The sequence below is a fragment of the Budorcas taxicolor genome, chromosome 3, assembly GCF_023091745.1.
Source record: "Budorcas taxicolor isolate Tak-1 chromosome 3, Takin1.1, whole genome shotgun sequence".
Classification (NCBI taxonomy): domain Eukaryota; kingdom Metazoa; phylum Chordata; class Mammalia; order Artiodactyla; family Bovidae; genus Budorcas; species Budorcas taxicolor.
In genome coordinates this window covers 49,222,632-49,241,411 of record NC_068912.1, presented here as the reverse complement: position 1 = coordinate 49,241,411, position 18,780 = coordinate 49,222,632, and the positions used below count along the sequence as shown (strand labels likewise).

At 43.7% G+C, this 18,780-nt stretch overlaps 1 non-coding gene across 1 annotated transcript; it reads left to right on the top strand.

Annotated features, from left to right (window-relative positions):
- Window positions 1-18,031: 18,031 nt before the first annotated feature.
- TRNAC-ACA (transfer RNA cysteine (anticodon ACA)) lies at window positions 18,032-18,103 on the top strand. The gene has a single exon. It is a non-coding gene; the product is annotated as a tRNA-Cys (tRNA).
- Window positions 18,104-18,780: the final 677 nt, after the last annotated feature.

Genomic DNA, 18,780 nt, shown 5'->3' with positions numbered 1-18,780 from the left:
ATGAAAAGGACATCTTTTTGGGGTGTTAGTTCTAAAAGGTCTTACAGGTCTTCATAAAACCATTCAACTTCAGCTTCTTCAGCATTACTGGTTGGGGCATAGACTTGGATTATGGACAGTAGCCAAATGCAAACCAGTTTCTCTTGTTTGGATGTAGAACCACAGCCTCACACAACAATTTTGTCACAGTTATTTTAGGGATACTAATACAAGGATGCTTCTAACCCCAGAAACAGTTCTGCACTAAGAAGCCCTGGTGGCTGACCTGCTGTTTCACTCACTTGGCCTTGAGCCTCCGTTCCTTCTTCTCCAGGGAGAACAGCATGATACTACCTGCCTGCCTGCTAGGGGTGCCGCGAGCCCCTAGTGAGGGCAGTGGCGCAAGCATGTTGGGGTCTGCACAGCGCCCAGCATCACATGCTGGCATCAGTGGCCCTGGGGCGAAGTGATGGAGCAGCCCTGTGGTTTTGGTGATCCTGCCAGGCTAGGGTAGTGGAGAGAGTCTTGCCCAGAGTTCCAGCCACCTCCAGGGACACCCCCACAGAGAACAGGACAGTTGCCACAATGGCAGGATGAGTCAGGGAGAAGCAGGGGCTGGGAGGGGTTGCTGAGGGGGGAGGCCAGGCTTGCTGTGACTTCCTTTCTGGCCCCAGTGAGAGAGTTGCCCAACCTGGCAGTCAGGCGGGCAGGACCCGCTGCAGGGGCACCTCTCCACCGGAGGAGTCGTTTAGGGTAGCAGTCCCCAACCTTGTTGGCACCAGCAGCTGGTTTTGAGGAAGACAACTTTTCCATGGACGGTAGTGGTGGTGGTGATGGGGGGTTTAGGATGATTCAGGTGCGTTGTATTTATTGTGCACTTTATTTCTGTTCTTATTACCTGAGCTCCACCCTGCAGGTCCTGGAAGTTGGGGGCCCCTGATTGCGGCAACATTACAAGGGCTCTTAGGCTCTCAGTCTATTGCGTGGGCCCAGAGCCACAAGCCTGCTGACACCCACAGAGGCTGCCACACCCCTGCACCCCGATTTCCCCTTTGATCCGACCCCTCCTTGAAGACGGAACGTGGGCACGTTTTTATCCTTTTATTTAGCAAGAATTGTGGGCACCTGGGCTGTGTGTGGCTGACTTCTAGGAAACTACGTTCATTACGTTTTACCACGTGATGTCTTAAGCTAGGGCTGAAGCTATGAACAGAAACCATTTTTGCCCACATGGCTTACTGCAACATCAGCACTGCTTCCGCATCCCACAAAACACTGGCTTAGGAGGTTTAACCTTGCAAATCACTCTGCTCACCTCAGGAACTGCTGCCTCAAAACCATTAAATGAACTCATGACTGTCTAACTTTTCAGTAATTAACACCCAGTAAGACTTTTGGAAATTCTTACCTCGAAACCCTTGCCTTTCCCCTCAGAACCGTCGCCTTTCTGTGTTGGCCAGTCTTCTCTATATTGGATTCCTTAGTTCTAAGCATGCTCCCGCAAGAAAGACTTACATTTAACTAAATCTCCAACCCACCAAACCTCTCACCTGTGAGATGCCACTGAGACTCTGTTTCAAGTTTGTGATAAGCAGGCAACTCAGTTTTGCCTTTTCAAAAGGCAGTTTGGGGTTGTATTTTTGGAGAGCCAGAGTTTAAAGGATATGCTAAGAAATAGCATGTGTTTTCTGGGCCTACCAGGATCATTGTGGCTCAATGCAAAAGAATCCTCCTGCAATGCAGAAGACCCAGTTTCGATCCCTGAGTCTGGGATGACACCCCCTGGAGAAGAGAATGGCAACCCACTCCAGTATTCTTGCCTAGAAAATTCCAAGGACAGGTGAACCTGGCAGCCTATAGTCTATGGGGTCACAGAGAGTCAGACACGACTGAGCAAATGAGCACAGAACAGGATCTTTGCCTTACCAGAGAGGCTAATTTTCCTTTATATCTTCTTTTCTCTTCATCTTTACCTAATTCGTGGCATTTTGCGTATTCCCATATACCATCTCCTGTGTGCGGAAGGAGGAAGGTGTTCTAGCTGATGCTGTCAGTGTCCCATCTGTATCCCCTGGACCACAGGTCCCGTCAAACACCAATCGCCAGAATCTGCATGTGTGCCTGAGGGTTCTCCCATCTTCCAGTTTAGATCTGGGGAAGGCTGCATAATCCTTGCTTCCTTCAGCAGCCAGGGATGCTACAATGTAACATACGCGCAGTGTGAGTGCTCAACCAGGGACTCTGGAATTAACGCAGGAATATCCCAGCCCTTGGCTCCTGGATGAAACCCTTTTTCAGGCACGTGTTTTACCCCTTGTCTCAGAGTTTCCCCTCTGGATTAAGCTTCTGTGGCTTACTGTGGTAGCTAATTTCTTGGCTTCCTTTCCTTCCCTGGATCCCTTTCTCACTTCGCTACCAATGTTACCTGTACTTCCCAAATAAACAATTTTCATTTGAATCTTTGCCTCATGATCTTTAGAATCCAAACTAAAGTGGATATCAGTAAACAAAAAGGAATGGAAACAAAACATCTCACACAGTACAATATTCAAATGAATGTTTATTACATTAGAGACAACATTGCAAAGTATATTCTCAGTGCTTAGCCCAGAGCTGAGCCCGTAGTACGCATTCAACAGAGGCGTGGAGAGAAAGAAAAAGAGCCTAGTCAAGGATAGGCTAGATGAAGACCCGGCAGGACTGTTGCAGAGGGGGTTGAAGAATCATGAACTAAGTAGACAAGACAACCTTCGAGGATCCATGCAGAGTTAGTTCTGTGGGTGTGACTTGCCACAGTAGTTGTGCGGAGCCTCCTGGGTGCTAACAATGGTGGTAAGCCTGGGCTCTGCTAATGTCTCATTTTCCTATTGAATTTCTTCAACTCCACAAAGTTTTACTGAGATATAATGTATATTTGTAATATATATGTAATATTCACCCCTTTATAGTGTAAAATTCAGTGCTTTATAGTGTATTCACAGAGTTGGATAACTCTGGTACAACTATTACCACTATTCCTTCCCAGAATCCTTCATTACCACTCCCCTCAAAAACTCTTGTGCCCATTACCAGTCAAGCCCATTCTTCACTCCCCCTAGCCCCTGGCAAACACTATTCTCTTTCCTGTTTCTATGGATTTGCCTATTCTGTACAGCATAAGCGAAAGCATATAATACGTGGTCTTTTCTGAGTGTGTTCTTTCACTCGACGTGTTTTCATGGTTTATCTGCGTTGTAGCAGGAATCAGTACTTCATCCTTTTATTGTCAAATAATATTCCGTTGCATGGATATGCCATATTTTGTTTATCCATTTATCAGTTAATTGAAATTTTGGCTATTTTTACTTTCTGGCTATAATACTGAACATTCATATATAAGAGTTTGTGTGCAAAAATGTTTTCCTATTTATACACACTAGGAGAGGAATTGCTGGGTCAAATGGTAACTCTTGCCTGGAAATTCCCATGGATGGAGGAGCCTGGTAGGCTGCAGTCCATGGGGTCGCTAAGAGTCGGACATGACTGAGCGACTTCCCTTTCACTTTTCACTTTCATGCATTGGAGAAGGAAATGGCCACCCACTCCAGTGTTCTTGCCTGGAGAATCCCAGGGACAGGGGAGCCTGGTGGGCTGACGTCTATGGGGTCGCACAGAGTCAGACACGACTGAAGCGACTTAGCAGCAGCAGCAGCGTGGTAACTTTATGTTGAACTTTCTGAGGAACTGCTAAACTACTTTTCAAAGGAACGTCACTATTTTGCGTTTGTACAATCAGTGAAGGAAGGTTCACATTTTCCTCTTCCTATTTTTGTTTTTGTCTGTATTTTTATTTTTGTCATCCTAGTGTTTATGTGGTGGCATCTTATTACAGTTTTGATTTATATTTTCCTAATGACAAATGACATCGAGCATCTTTTTATGTGCTTCTCTTATTGAACATTTGTCTATCTGCTTATAAGAATTGACTATTCACACCATTGGCCTATCTTTTTGGCTGTGTAGCACAGCTTGTGGGTCTTAGTTCCGTGACCAGGGCTTGAACCTGGGTCCCAGCAGTCAGAGCACTAAGTCCTAACCGTGGACTGCCAGGGAATTCCTCCTCGGCTTATTTTTAAATTGTGGTTTTCTATATTCTGTATAGCAGACCCTTATCAGAGATACGATTTGCAAATGCTTTCTCTCTTTTTGTGGCTTGTCTTTTTACTTTCTTCAAAGTGCCCTTCGAAGCATAAACATTTTCAATTTCTGTGAAGTCCAACTTATCTGTTTTTTGCCTTTGGTTGCTTATGCTTTTGGTGTCACATATCAGAAACAATCACCCAATCCAAGATCATGAAAATTTACACCTATGTTTTCTTCTAAGAGTTTTATAATGGTAGTTCTTATATTTAGGTCTTTGGTCATTTGGAATTAATTTTCATACATGGTGTGAGCTAGGAGTCCAACGTCATTGTTTTGTATGTGGAAATGCATTTATCCCAGCACCTTTTGTTAATAAGATTATCTTTCCCATATTGAATTGCCTTGGCATCGTCTCAAAATTAACTAGCTGTAAATTTAAGAGTTTACTTCCATAGTCTCAATTCTATTCCTTGGATCTATATGTCTATCCTTATTTTTATGCTATACTGTCTTGATTATTGTGGCTTTGCAGTTTTGAAATCAGGAAGTACAAGTCTTCTAAGTTTGTTCTTTTTAAGGATTGTTTTGACTATTCTGGGTCTCTTGCACTTCCATATGGGTTTTAGTATTAGTTTGTCAAATGCTAAAAAGAAAAAAGCCATGTGGGATATTGATGGGGGTCGTGTTGCATGTGTGAATTACTTTGGGGGAGAGTGGTCATCTTCAGAATATTAACCCAGTCCACAAACACAGAATGTCTTTCCATGTATTTAGATCTTCAATTTTCTTCAACAAGGTTTTAAAATTTTTGTCTTGTACTTCTTTTGCTAATATGTTTCTACATATTGTATTCTTTTTGATGCTATTGTAAATAGAATTGTTTTTTCTCTTAAAAATTTATTTATTTTTAATTGAAGGATAATTACTTTACAATAATTGCTTTGCTTTATAGAATACAATGTTATGTCATTTTCTGCCATACATATTATTGTTTTTTCAACTTCATTTTTCATTTTTTCATTGTTAGTGTATGAAATGGAATTTTTATGATCCCACAAAATTTTGAAGTCTGTGTTTTTCCTTTCAAAATTAAGAATCATTATTTTCAATAAATATTTTCTGCATCCTATGACATGAGAACCTTTTGATGCCTGCCACAGAGCATTCAAATCATGCTGCCATTTTTGAAAGAAAATAGGAAAAAATCTGGTTTGGGAAGGCGAAGTGTGTATGACTTACTTAGCAACATGTTTATAGAGAGTCATGAACTATAAAAAATGAGAAGTCTTTGAGCATAGAACACAGATCTGAGGGTGCTACAAATGAGTTACAAATGAACTATTAAGATCCAAGAGCTGGTGGTGTAATAAGGGTAACAGAAATGCAGGTTAAAAATAACAACATATAAAAATCCTCCCAGAGAAAATGGGTATATGCATTCTAATATCAACTTCGGACATTGGCTATGAAATTCAGAGCTTGAAGGGATAGTCCAGGATCATCCAGAATTGTCTAGAGCATCCAGAATCATGATCCAGAATCTGATCCCCTGAATTTACAGGTGAGAAAACCAGGTCTAGAAGGTGAAGAAGTGCTACAAGGGAGGAAAAAACCAAGGGCTTGGAAACAGAGGACCAACGTCATCACTACCAGGAAACCTTAGGAGAGGCTACTTCGTCTCTTGTCAACCTCAGTTCTTTATCTTAAAAAAAAAAAGATGCCTACCTTTCAGGGAGGTTTTAATGAATCAGTTATTCTATGAGTCACAGCTTTTCCCTGTACCACGGCACTGTGCTTGGTGCTGAGGATACACTGGAGAAAAGAGACACAGCCTTGACCACTAGAAGAGCAGGTTTGGGGTGAAGATTAAATGAGATAACAGGGCACAAGGCTAAGCACTGTGCTCCTCTGTCTCAAGTTCCAGTTAAATTTCTCAAGGGCTGAGGGTTTGTGCATTCATTTCCGAGTTCTGAGTACTGAGCACGGAGCCTGACACACTGGAGGTACTTCAGTAAGTGTTTGTTGAACTATACATATTTTCTTCTTATCCCAAGGCAAAGGAGAACTTTAGACACAAAAGAGAAGAATGGCTTTTGCCAGGCAAGAAAGCAGAGCATTTCAGGAGGAGGTGATGACCAGCGTGGAGCTTAGCATGAGACCAGGTCCTGGGCCAAAAGAAAGGGCAAATATTCTGAGTTGAGCCAGGGATTATTTTATTTTTAAAGAAAAGTTTTCTCTTGATAAGTTAAAATGAAATTTAAAAAGAAAAAAACCTCTCTGTCCCTTTTCCCTTCTTGTGACATCCACATACATAAGTCTTTTCTCACCAAATAAATCAGTTATCCTTAGACAAGATGGCTATGTTTTAAAATAGAAGTAAATGCAATTTATGTCAACATGACTCTGAGTAGTAAAAGCTTTTCTATGCATACCATCACAAGTTTGAGCACACCCAAACTGGGATGGTAAGAATGATGGGTGGGTGCTCCATTGCTAAGTGGTGCCTGACTCTTTGATGAGGGCAATATAATTACAGGGAGGAGGGAATAAAGTCAGGCTCTGGATCGGGAATCCAGGCCCCTGGGCATCACCGTGGATTTCTGCATGGATTCCCTCATTCTTCCTGCTGGGTCCATGACAGCTTGAGGATGCAGCCCACTGGCACTGGTGGGGTGGGCCAAGCAGGAACCAAGCTGGGACCCCCAGGACTGCTGATTCCCTTGAGCCTCGTGTTAGGTATTAGAGCCAGCCAGCTCCCCTATCTTCCCTTGGCTCACTAAATCAGCCCTCTCCAGACCTTACGAACAGAAGCAAATGAGTTGATGTTAAGTGCTCAGGTGGAAAGTTAGAGGGCTGGATTTGAGGTCCCCTTCTGCTTCTCACTGGGGGTATGATCTTGAGGGGGGCACTCCAACTCTGAATTTCAGTTCAATCATTTGTAAAATGAGAGGTTGGATCCAGATCAGGCATGGTAAATACCCAAGAGGCGGCCCTTTCCTACATCTCATCCATGGCAGACATTGCCAATCACTCACTCATTGCTTCCCTTCCCACCCAGCTGCCTGAGATGCTGTCACAGATATGCTACCTGGAGCCAACACCAAGCACTGGAACAGGCACAGGATACAACCTACTTTCCATTCTTCACCAGACAGCTTACCCTGATATTATGTGATTCTAAATCACTTGCCCAGACTTCCTGCTCAACTTGTCATGAGGCAGAAACTAATGATTCCCTGAAGTCAAGAAACAGTCCATGGCGGCTCTCCACAAATGCAAGCGTTGTGGGTACTAACACTTACGTGAGTCCTCTCTACAAAGCTATCACACAGTCAGGGCTTTCAAGTTGCTGAAGAAAGGGAATCCCTGGCTGAGCTTGGTCCAAGACGGTCCCTGGGGGTGGAGATTGAGTAGTAGGGCAGGCGAGGAGAAGGAATTATGAGTTGTTTTCTTTTTTTTTCTGAAATATAAACTTATATTTCTGTGCCAGGATTAATTCCATTCCATGCAAGAATGGCTAGGGCAGTGTTGCTAGGAAATTAGCAGCTGTTTGTCTGGATGACTTTGGACAGGAATGCGTCATTCGTGCAATGCAAACAGGGAAGGGCTTTGAAGTGTGTGAAGCCAGTCTCCATCCATTGCTATTTAAGGAAACACAGTATGGGGCATTTTAGACAGAACCAAGGTGGGAGAATCTTTCCCAAAGTGATCTAATTGCCAGGGTTGGGTATCCTGGAGCATGGCCCCAGGGTCTCCTTCCATCTGCCTGTCTGCTTCCCTCACAACTGCTGCCTGGCTTTTGACCCTGCGCCTGTCTGCTGGGCGCCTGGGACCAGTCCAATGACCACTGAGCTGGAAGATGTCTCCTCTTTAGAAAAGAGCCCTGGAACGCTAACTCACTCCCAAAGAATTTAGCCTTTGGGGCTATAAAGTGGAGCCCTTAAGAATATCTCGACTTTCTGATGGTTCCACTATATAGAGTTTGTTTTTGTTGTTTAGTAGCTCAGTCATGTCCAGCTCTTTGCGACCCCCTGGACTGTAGCCCGTCAGGTTCCTCTGCCCACGGGAAAAATACTGGAGAGGGTAGCTGTGTCCTCCTCCAGGGGAATATTCCCAACCCAGGGATTGAATCCATCTCCTGCATCTCCTGCACTGGCAGGCGGGTTCTTTACTGCTGAGCCACCAGGGGATAGAGTTTAAAGACAGGCAAAGCTAATCTATTTTATTAGTGATCAAAATAGCATTGACCTTTAGGGAAGGGGAAGGGACTAGTTATTGGGAAGTATCTCAAGGGACATTTCTGAGGTTTGGGTTATGTTGTTTATATTGGGTACACTGATGTTTTAACTTGGCAGTAACTCACTGAACTGCACACTCGTGACCAGTCTACTGTTCTTTGTGTATGCTATACTTCAATAAATTTTAAGTATCTAAAAAAAGATAAAATAGAGTACCCTGACCCATCTTTAGCCTCATCTCCCCATTGCCACTCTGCATTCTCCTACTCTGCTTTATTTCTGACCAAAACACTCTTCTTGAATGAATATCCATTTTGTTTTCAAGATTTATTTATTTAGAGTCTCTCTCATTCCTTTCTAGCATGGAAGCTCCATGAGGACATGGGTTTTTGTCTGTTTTGTTCACAGCTGTCTCTTCAGTACTAGAACAGTCTCCAGAACATAAGAGGCACCCAATAAATATTTGTTAAATGACGAAATGCACTCATCTATTCAATATTTTATCCAACCAGAAAACTGGATTTGTTTCATCTAAGAAAATTTTTGTAGAATACCTTCTGAATGCCTGGAATTATTCCCTGGGTTTGGAGCTGCGGTCTGGGAGGAGTTTGAGGAGAAAAACAAAACAAAACAGATCTAAGTGCTCCCTTCATCTTTTATATATGTCTCAAATTAACCTTTTGAGGCAAGTAGCCTTATCATGGTGTTCCAGAGGAAGAAATGGAGGCTCACAGAAAGTAACTTGCCCAAAACCACACGGCCACTAAGTGGTAAAGGCGAGACCTTTTATGAGATATACAAATACCACCTACAGCAGCCATCACTGGCCCTTCTTTCTCTGTAATTGTCTCTCCAAGTTAGCCGGCTTTCCAGACAGAAAAGCTGTTCTAACACTCAGGTTCTGATACAAGTCCCTCATTGAATAGAATATTGTGTAAACAACTGCAATTTTTTTTTTTTAATCTGCCTTGGTTTGAGATTTCTACACTCTAAGCTCTGAAAAGCAGAGTAATTTCATCAGGACACTCACAGGACAAGAGAACGTGCCTGGAGAGGAGACATCCAAATTTAATTTCCTGAACAATGACAACAGTTCTGGAACCTCTCAGAACGTCCTAGGTAGGATTCCCACTGGATTTGCTGTCTCATTTGTAGAGAATTCCTGGTTTGCACTATAAGTGAAAATAAAATCCATTTCCCATCAAATTTAGGCTTAGATTTTTTTGTGATATACGCCCTTTTCCAGGCCCCCAGGAATTTAGCCTTCTAATCCCCAGACGGCAGACTGGGAACACTTAGAAACTCTTAGGATTGAGCAACTGAGGACTCCAATAAACGCCTCGGCAGTCAGGAAACATCCCGTGTGTGAGTTAGTTGTCATGAGATCTCTCTGAAAGAAAGAGAGATCCTAGTTCCAAGAAAATGCCTGTTTATCTTTGTATATTACAGGAGCACTGTAAGTCCAGGGTGTCAATTGACAAAAAATGTCCAGCCTAAAAGTTGACAATTACCTTTTATCTGGGGCGTTACTGAGAACTATAGCCCGAGATGGCAGATAGCCCTGAGGGACTGTTCCAAAGAGCTACGGAAGGAGCTAGGATATATAGCGGATTTTGGAGGAAGAAACAACAAGCAAAACTCCCTGCACAGTCGAACATTAAAAGATAACTGCTAATCACACACGCACACAAACCCAGACATCTCAAGTTAATGACTTTAATCTTTTCTGTGTATGAGAAGATATAAAAGTCTGTGTTCATTGAAATTATTCCTTCAATATGTATCTTACTTAGGCCCAGAATCCAGTTTTTCTCCATCCTAAATTCCCCTTGAATGCACTGCTGGGGCAGCCGCAGTGGCTGATACCTTTATGCCTGCAGCATCCTTTGTTCATTGAAACGGCAGGTGATGTTTTTTTGTCCACAGGAGCAGTGGTGCCACTCACCAAGTATAGGAGGGTAAGCCATCTCAGCAGGTTTCATTGCAAATAAATATCTTTCTAGCAAGTATTTTAATAATAAAATTTCTTCCAACAGAGTTTCTCTTAAATCTTATTTATGTTAGTTTATTTTCTTTAACTACTCTTTTGGTTTGTGCAATCATTTTTTAAAAGTTTTTGGTTAATTTCTTTTGCTATGCTCTCAGGTAAAAACCACATTTGTTGCAGAAAGAGCCTAAATATTTGCTCCTACCCTGATAAAATATGTACCTCTTTAGGCTTGATGGGAAAGAGTCAACAGCAGTGTTGTAAATACTATCATGTCCTGGTATCCCAGCTTGGGCACCCCAAACCTGGAAGGGCCAGAAACTGCAGATGAAACTAAAGATGCTCAACATCTTTAGTCATTAGAAAAATACAAATCAAACCACAGTCAGATAACATTTCACACACACTAGGATGGCTGAAATAAAAAAGACAGAGTGTACAAACAAATGTTGGTAAGGATGTGGAGAAACTGAGACTCATACATTGCTACTAAGACTGTAAAATAGTGAAGTTACTTTGGAAAACAGTACTTAAAAAAAAAAAATTGACGTTGAGCAACCACATGGGCACTTTTACTCCTAGGCATATACTCAAGAGAAATGAAAACATCTGTCCACACATATGCTGTGTTTTTAGTCACTCAGTCAGGTCCAACTCTTTGCGACCCATGGACTGTAGCCCACCAGGTTCCTCTGTCCCTGGAATTTTCCAAGCAAGTGTACTGGAGTGGTTGCCATTTCCTTCTCCAGGGGATCTTCCCAACCCAGGGATCAAACCTACATCTCCTGCATTGGCAGGCAGATTTGTTTACCACTGAGCCACTTGGGAAGCCCCCATCTACATATATGTGTGTACACAAATTTTACTGCAGAATGATTCATAATAGCCAAACAAGTGAAACAACCTAAATGCCTATCAACTTGTGAATGGATAAATTATACATCATATACCCTTACAATAGAATATTATTTGGCTAGGGAAAAAACATTGATACATGCTGCAAGATGGATGAACCTTGAAAGCAGGCTAAATAAAAGAAGCCAATCACAAAAGGCCATAATTGTGAGATTTTTTCTACATGAAATGACCAGCAGAAGCAGATTCATAGGAACAGAAAGGAGATTAGTGGTTGCCAGGGCCTGGGAGGAGGAGAGAATGGGGAGTGCTAATGGGTGTATATATATATATATATAATTTTTTTCTCAGTGGATAGTGATGAAAATATTCTGCAGTTCAATAGTGGAGATGATTGCACAACTTTGCCAATATACGAAAAAAAATTCAATTCTATACTTTAAAATATTGAATTTTATGGTATGTGAATTATATCTCAAATAATCTAGTGGAGAGAGATATATATATAAATAAAATAATATGAAAAAAATCATTATTACAGTTAAATTATTCTCTTTGAAAACCACTTTTCATCTATTGCAAGAACTCAATGGATTCCTTTGTAAACACAGAACACTGAAGTATATGAAACTGTGAATCGGGGAAGAGTACATTAATCTTGGCTTCTCTGGTGGCTCAGTGTTTAAGAATCTGCCTGCAATGCAGGGGATGTGGGTTCGATCCCTGGGTTGGGAAGATCCCCTGGAGGAGGGCATGGCAACCCACTCCAGTATTCTTGCCTGGAGAATCCCATGGACGGAGGAACCTGGCAGGCTACAGTCCATAGGGTTGCAAAGAGTCAGACATGACTGAAGTAACTTAGCATGCATGCACATTTTTCTTTACTCCCATTTTTCTCTCTGTGGTATATCACACCTTGCCCTATTCCTGGATGCCTATTTTTGCCTTATATTCCAGGGCTTTCTCAAAACATCGCATTGTTGCAATTGCATCAAAAATCTCTTGTAGCGCTTGTGAAAAATTCACAAAAATTCAGTGGGACCCACTGAAACAGAAACTCTATGTGTACGACTCTGAAGTTTGCCTCTTTAATAAGCTTCTAGCAATAAAAACAATACTATTATTAATAGTAGCTTTACCTATAGAATACTATGTGCATGCATTATCCCAAGTATTTAACATTATTTAACTCATTTAATCTTCTGTACCATCTATGATTGGGTGCTACTATCATCCCCATCTTACAGATGAATAAACTGAGGTACTAAGAGATGAAGAAACTTTCCCAAAGACACATAACTAGTAAATAATAGAGCCTGCAGTCATATGCAGGCATTTCTGGCTTTAGATTTTGAATTCTTGATCACTTCACAACACTATCTTCTATGGATAGAATGTTTGTGTCTCCCCAAATTCATATGCTGAATTAAGCCCCAACTGTGATGGTATTAAGATGTGGGGCTTTGGGGAAGTGCTTAGGTCATGAGGAGGGAGCCTCATGAATGATTAGTTCCTTTATATAAAAGAGGTTCCTGTTTCGCAGGTGGCTCAGTGATAAAGAATCCACCTGCCAGTGCAGGAGATGTGGGTTCGATCTCTGGGTCAGGAAGATCCCCTGGAGAAGGAAATGGCAAACCAATCCACTATTGTTGCCTGGGAAAACTCATGAACAGAGGAGCCTGCTGGGCTATAGTCCATGGGGTCATAAGAATCAGACACAACTGTGAGTAAACAACAAAAGGGCTTCCAGAGGTTCCATCATGTGAACACAGAGAGAAGGTCCCAGCTATGATCGAGGAGGAGAGCTCTCAAGGGAACATGGCCATGCTGATGCCTTGATCTTGGACTTCCCAGCTCCAGAGTTGTGAGAAATAAATTTATGGTGTTTATAAGCTACCAGATATGTGGTATGTTGTTATTGCAGTCTAAATGGACTAAGACATTGTTTCTTCTCCCCATTAATTCTTACGCTTGAGACCCATTGTTACAGTTACTATCTAATACGTTACTTTCATCTGCAAAATAAATATCTAAATTTTTAACTTTGATGTGAACATTTACCAAAATAAATTTTTTGAAAGTGTTCAGTTCAGTTCAATTGCTCAATCATGTCCGACTCTTTGCGACCCAATGGACTGCAGCACACCAGACTTCCCCGTTCATCACCAACTCCCGGAGCCTGCTCAAACTCATGTCCAAGTTGGTGATGCCATCCAACCATCTCACCCTCTGTCATCCCCTTCTCCTCCCACCTTCCATCTTTCCCAAAGAGTCAACTCTTCGTATCAGGTGGCCAAAGTATTGGGGTTTCAGCTTCAACATTAGTCCTTCAATGAATATTCAGGACTGATTTCCTTTAGGATTGACTGGTTGGATCTCCTTGCAGTCCAAGAGACTCTCAAGAGTCTTCTCCAAGACCACAGTTCGAAAGCATCAATTCTTCAGTGCTCAGCTTTCTTTGTGGTCCAGCTCTCACATCCATGTATGACTATTGGAAAAACCATAGCTTTGACTAGATGGACCTTTGTTGGCAAAACAATGTCTCTGCTTTTTAATATACTCTCTAGGTTTGTCATCACTTTTCTTCAAAGAAGCAAGCATCTTTTAACTTCATGCAGTCACCATCTGCAATGATTTTGGAGCCCAAGAAAATAAAATCTCTCACCATTTCTATGGTTTCCCCATCTATTTGCCATGAAGTGATGGGACTGGATGCCATGGAATTCATTTTTTGAATGTTTAAGCCAGCTTTTTCTCTCTCCCCTTTCACTTTCATCAAGAGGCTCTTCAGCTCCTTCTGAAAGAGTTGTAAGATTGTAGACTTGAAGACAGGGACTTAAGAGGCTATAGTTTTGGTCAGGGACCACACCCACCCTTCCTCCCTGCTCATTAATTAGCTCTAGTGAAGTCAACTGCCCAGAGAAGAGGCCTGGCTCCTGCAGAAGAAACCTGGCCTAGATTCCATTCCTGAAGTTGGAGCTAACCTTCCCCCCAAGGTATTTCTGATTCATACTGCTTGGAGAGGAGCCTTGCCTGAGGGTGTTATCACTCTTGTCACTGAGCTGGGTCAGTCCTGTTTGGAAGCTCTGGCCAGCTTTGGGCTGCCTACTAATGGTTGATGGCTCCAACCATTTCTGGCTGGCATTGGGTCCCCAGCTTCTGTCTGGCCAGAGTCACCCATCCTGTCCCCAAGGGCCGCACTTGTTTCCACATCATGTGGGACATTCTGTGGCAGCTTTTTCAGCAGCCGGCGGTGTAGGATAGTGGAAGAAGCACAGGTACAGGTTTGGATCTGCCCCCGGGGGCAGGCGCATTGGTCCTGCAGTGTCTCCCTGACATAAAGCCCTCACCTATAAAGAGAGATCGCTGTTTCCAGATGATCACAATAACACCATGGACATGACTTCCCACTGTGTCACGTCAGCATCATCACTCTGAGTCGCCAGTCTTTAACTCCTAGTCTGGCCCCCCTCATCTAAAAAGGGCCTGTGTCCACTCACTCATTCAACAGTCATTAATTGAATGTATATGTGACTTCCTTTGCAGATAACACACAGAATTGCAAAGTGACTAACAGGCATCTCAAATTTAACATCATCTTATAGTCATCGTCACTGTGGACCTTTTCATTTCTCCCCCACACTGGCCCTCTTCCAGTCTGCCCCTGTCTTGTAACCAGCACCAGCAGCCATTCCATTACTTAAGCCAAAACCTAGAAGTCATCTTAGACTTCCCTCTTCGTTCATTCAGTCCATCAGCAAGGTCTTCAAAGATCACCTGAGGCCCTCCCTCACATGACCATTTCTGCTCTCATCACTTATGACATCCCTCATGCCTGTTTCCCTGTTCATTCACAGGCCGTGCCACACTCAGCCGTCAGGATAAACCGAAGCCCACCACCACTCCCCCGCTGGGAAATGAAACTCAGTGTTCTTGCCAAGTTAGCAAGACTCAGTCTGGACCACACCGCCCCTTGCCCACCTCTCTAACATTGTCCCCACACAGCTCCCCTTTCCCTGTGTCCCTGGCACACCAGATGTCTACTCTCTGTCATCCCAACACAGCTAAGCACGTTCCCATCTCAGACCTCCACACTGGCTGAGCCCTCGGCCTGGAACGCTCCCTCCTTCCCCGAATACCATATGCCTCTTTCTCATCACCTTGGTTTCAGTTCAAATAGTATGTCTTCAGAGAAACCACAGCTCCTGTCCCAAATTGCCCTCTCTTCCTTTATCTGTTCTAGTTTCTTCACAGCATCTGTAACCATTTGAATTTACATTTCTTGTGTATTTATTTACATGTCAGGTAGTGTCATTTTCCTCAACTGTAATAGAAGCTTCTTGGAGGCGGAGGCTGGCTGGTTATCCCCAGCTCCAAGAGCTCACACATAACAGGCTCTCAGTAAAGATTTCTTAAATGACATGATGTCATTGACATGAAGTCTCTGCTGTAGCACTGGTTTCAACTATATTTGACTTGTTCTTGGTGTTGTTTAGTTGCTAAGTTGTGTCCGACTCTTTGTGACCCCATGGACTGTAGCCCACCAGGATCCTCTGTCCATGGGACTTCTAGGCAAGAATAATGGAGTGGGTTGCCATACCCTCCTCCAGGGGATCTTCCTGATCCCAGGGATCGAACCTGAGACTCTTATGTCTACTGCATTGGCAGATGGGTTCTTCACCACTAGTGCTATCCGGCAAGCCCCAACCTTACTTGGTGTCTAACAGGCCCCTCACACCTGGTGTGTCCAAATCTACTGTCCCATATTGTACTTCAGTAGAATATAGCATGTTGTACTTTTGAAAAGCTCCAGCCTGCCAAAACCCTCCTAGTCAACCTTAACTCTTCCCTTTCTTTCATATCAATATTACATCTGTCAACAAGTCCTGTTAGCACTACCTACAAAATATATTCAGAACAAGATCCTTGCTCACCCGCTCCTACTACCAAGCTGCCTCATGGCACCATCACCTCCTTGCAATTCTCTCCTAATTGCTCTCTGGCTTCTACTTTTGACTCCTTTGTCTGATCTCAACTTATTAGAGTGATTTTTTTTAAACTTTCGCCTCCCCCCGGTCAGAACCCTCGGATGGCCTCTCATCTGATATAGCACATTGTCTGAGTACATCACAGCCTTCCGAACCCTACACAGTCTGGCTTCCAGACCTGTCTGACCACATCACTACCCTACTCACTCCGCTCCACCAGCAGAGCCATGCCAGCCTCCTTGCTGTCCTTCTCCATTTCCTTCTTCAGGGGATCTTCCCGACGCAGGGACTGAACTCACATCTCCCATGTCTCCTGAGTTGCAGGCAGGGTCTTTACCACTGGGCCACTGGGGAAGCCAGGGATTAGCCATAAACCAGTTAAACAGGGGCAGTTTTCACAACTAACCACTGCAGCAAGTCTTTCCACTATGAAATTTGATTCTATAAACTTCCCATAGGGTGAAAATATTCAGTCCACTGGGCACCCCAGCCAGCTCGGCCACCCAAAGGCTCCTCACTTACACACGACAGGAGAATTCATGTTTCCATGTTCAAGTGTAAGACATTTCTTGAAATTTCGTGGTGAGTTGGGGATTTTTATGAGTTAATTTTCACACACTCTCAGTACACATTTTTTCTTTCATTTGTTGGAAGATATGAAGAAACTGCATGATAATTAATCTGAAAAATATGTAGCTGTGATGACTAAGCAAACACCTCAGCTTTCATGATTGTGGCTGGCTGAAGTTCCCAGGAATGCTTTCCCCACCCCCACCCCCCCACCCCCCGGGCAAACCCTCCCAGAAAGCCTACCGCGTGCTAGCATCATGAGGACAAATGTCAAGAAGACATGACCCTTGACCTCAAGGGGTTCCCAGTCTGGTGGGGGAGATAAAGCTTTCTCACCTGCACAGTTATCCAGCCCTGCAAGGCAGTGAGTGCAGCGTCTGCTGTTGAGAACTTACTACATGTGATCCTTGTGGACAAGAGGGACCCAGGGTCTCTGAGAGAGATGGGCTCTGAGCTGGTCTTGAAAAACAGCAGGATGTGGAAAATCAAAGTTTCACAGAGCAGAGTTGTTCATCAACCTCCTACCTGTAGCTATGACCTCTGTTAATAAGAAAGAAATAAAATTCGAACACATTTTGACCACTGTATTTCAAAGTCTCTTCGTTACAGCAGCTTAGCCAATAGCCTAAGTGATACATCTGTGAAGCACTTTTGGAGTTTACCATCTCCTAACACGTTCAGCCCAATATGACTCCATCAACAAGACTGAAGGAAGGGAGCCAATAACTCCTTGGCTCCCTTGTGATGAGCCAAGTATTATTCTAAAAAAAGAAAGAAAGAAATCCATCAACTCTGACCTCCCACTGACTTGGCCAGGTAGGAGCTTTCACTTTCTTCTAGTGATAAAGAAGCTGAGTACAAAGGTTTCCCAAGGTCACACGCAGCTAGAAAGCTTCAAAGACCAGGAACGCAGATAGCTCTGATGCTCTCGAGAACCCATGCATAATCGATTGTAGAGGTTCAAAGGACTACATCGGGTGTGCCCTGTGCCTCTTCTCTTGGGAGGGCAACATACAGAATCACCGATGCTCTCCCGAATCCAAATGGGACCAGTTGACCTGGGGAGTGGAGCAGTCTTTCAGAACTAGAAAAGAACTTGGAAATTTTCCAGTTTAACCACCTCACTTTACAGATGAGGAGACTGAGGCTTGGAGAGGTCAAGTGGTTTCTCCGAAGTTCCACGCGCCTACATAGTTCACGTCCCCGTTCAGCACAGCAAACCATGAACCTATGTCCTGGGCCTCGTGGACAAAAGGCTAAAAATGAGGGCATGTGTCTTCTTGATGGTGACCTCCCAGGTGGCTCAGATGGTAAAGCGTCTGCCTACAATGCAGGAGACCCGGGTTCGATCCCTGGGTTGGGAAGATCCCCTGGAGAAGGGAATGGCAATCCGCTCCAGTACTCTTGCCTGGAAAAATCCCATGGATGGAGGAACCTGGTACACTCTATGGGATCATGGACCTTCTTTGAGTCTCTCTGAGGTCAAGAAGCAGACAATGATGGAAGGTGTTCTGTGTAGATGGGTGAGATGGACACAGGCAAAAATGTGCCTCATTTATTGTGGTCCAGAGCTGATGCTTGACCAAATTCTAAAGTAGGTCAAACTTGTCCTTGTCCCTAAGTTTCCCTTTCTGGGTCCCTTGCTCTTCTTCAGATTCTGACAGGTGATAGCCTGGTGGGAATGTAAGCCGTGTTCTGGGGTATGTATGTTCACGTGGGCTCTCTCTCCAACCATCAGTGATGAACTGTGTTTTCCTCAAAGAGACTTCAGGCCCAGCCAGCAAGTAGGGGCAAAGGTGGGAGGAGAGGAGGCGGGAAATCTGATATGCATAAGAGTGTGGCCATCTCTGCAAGCAGCCTTGGGCCCTGTGGATGGAGTGTGTCCAAGCTGGTCTGTGCGCTGGGGCTCAGCACTGCTTCTCAGAAGACGTGTTTCAGCGATGAAAAAAGAGCTCTCATGTCTGTTTAGGAAGCTTGCTGCGTTCCCGAAAGGCTCCTGACTAGAGCAGGCTGAGTCAGGAGCGGGCGTGTTTGTTAGATA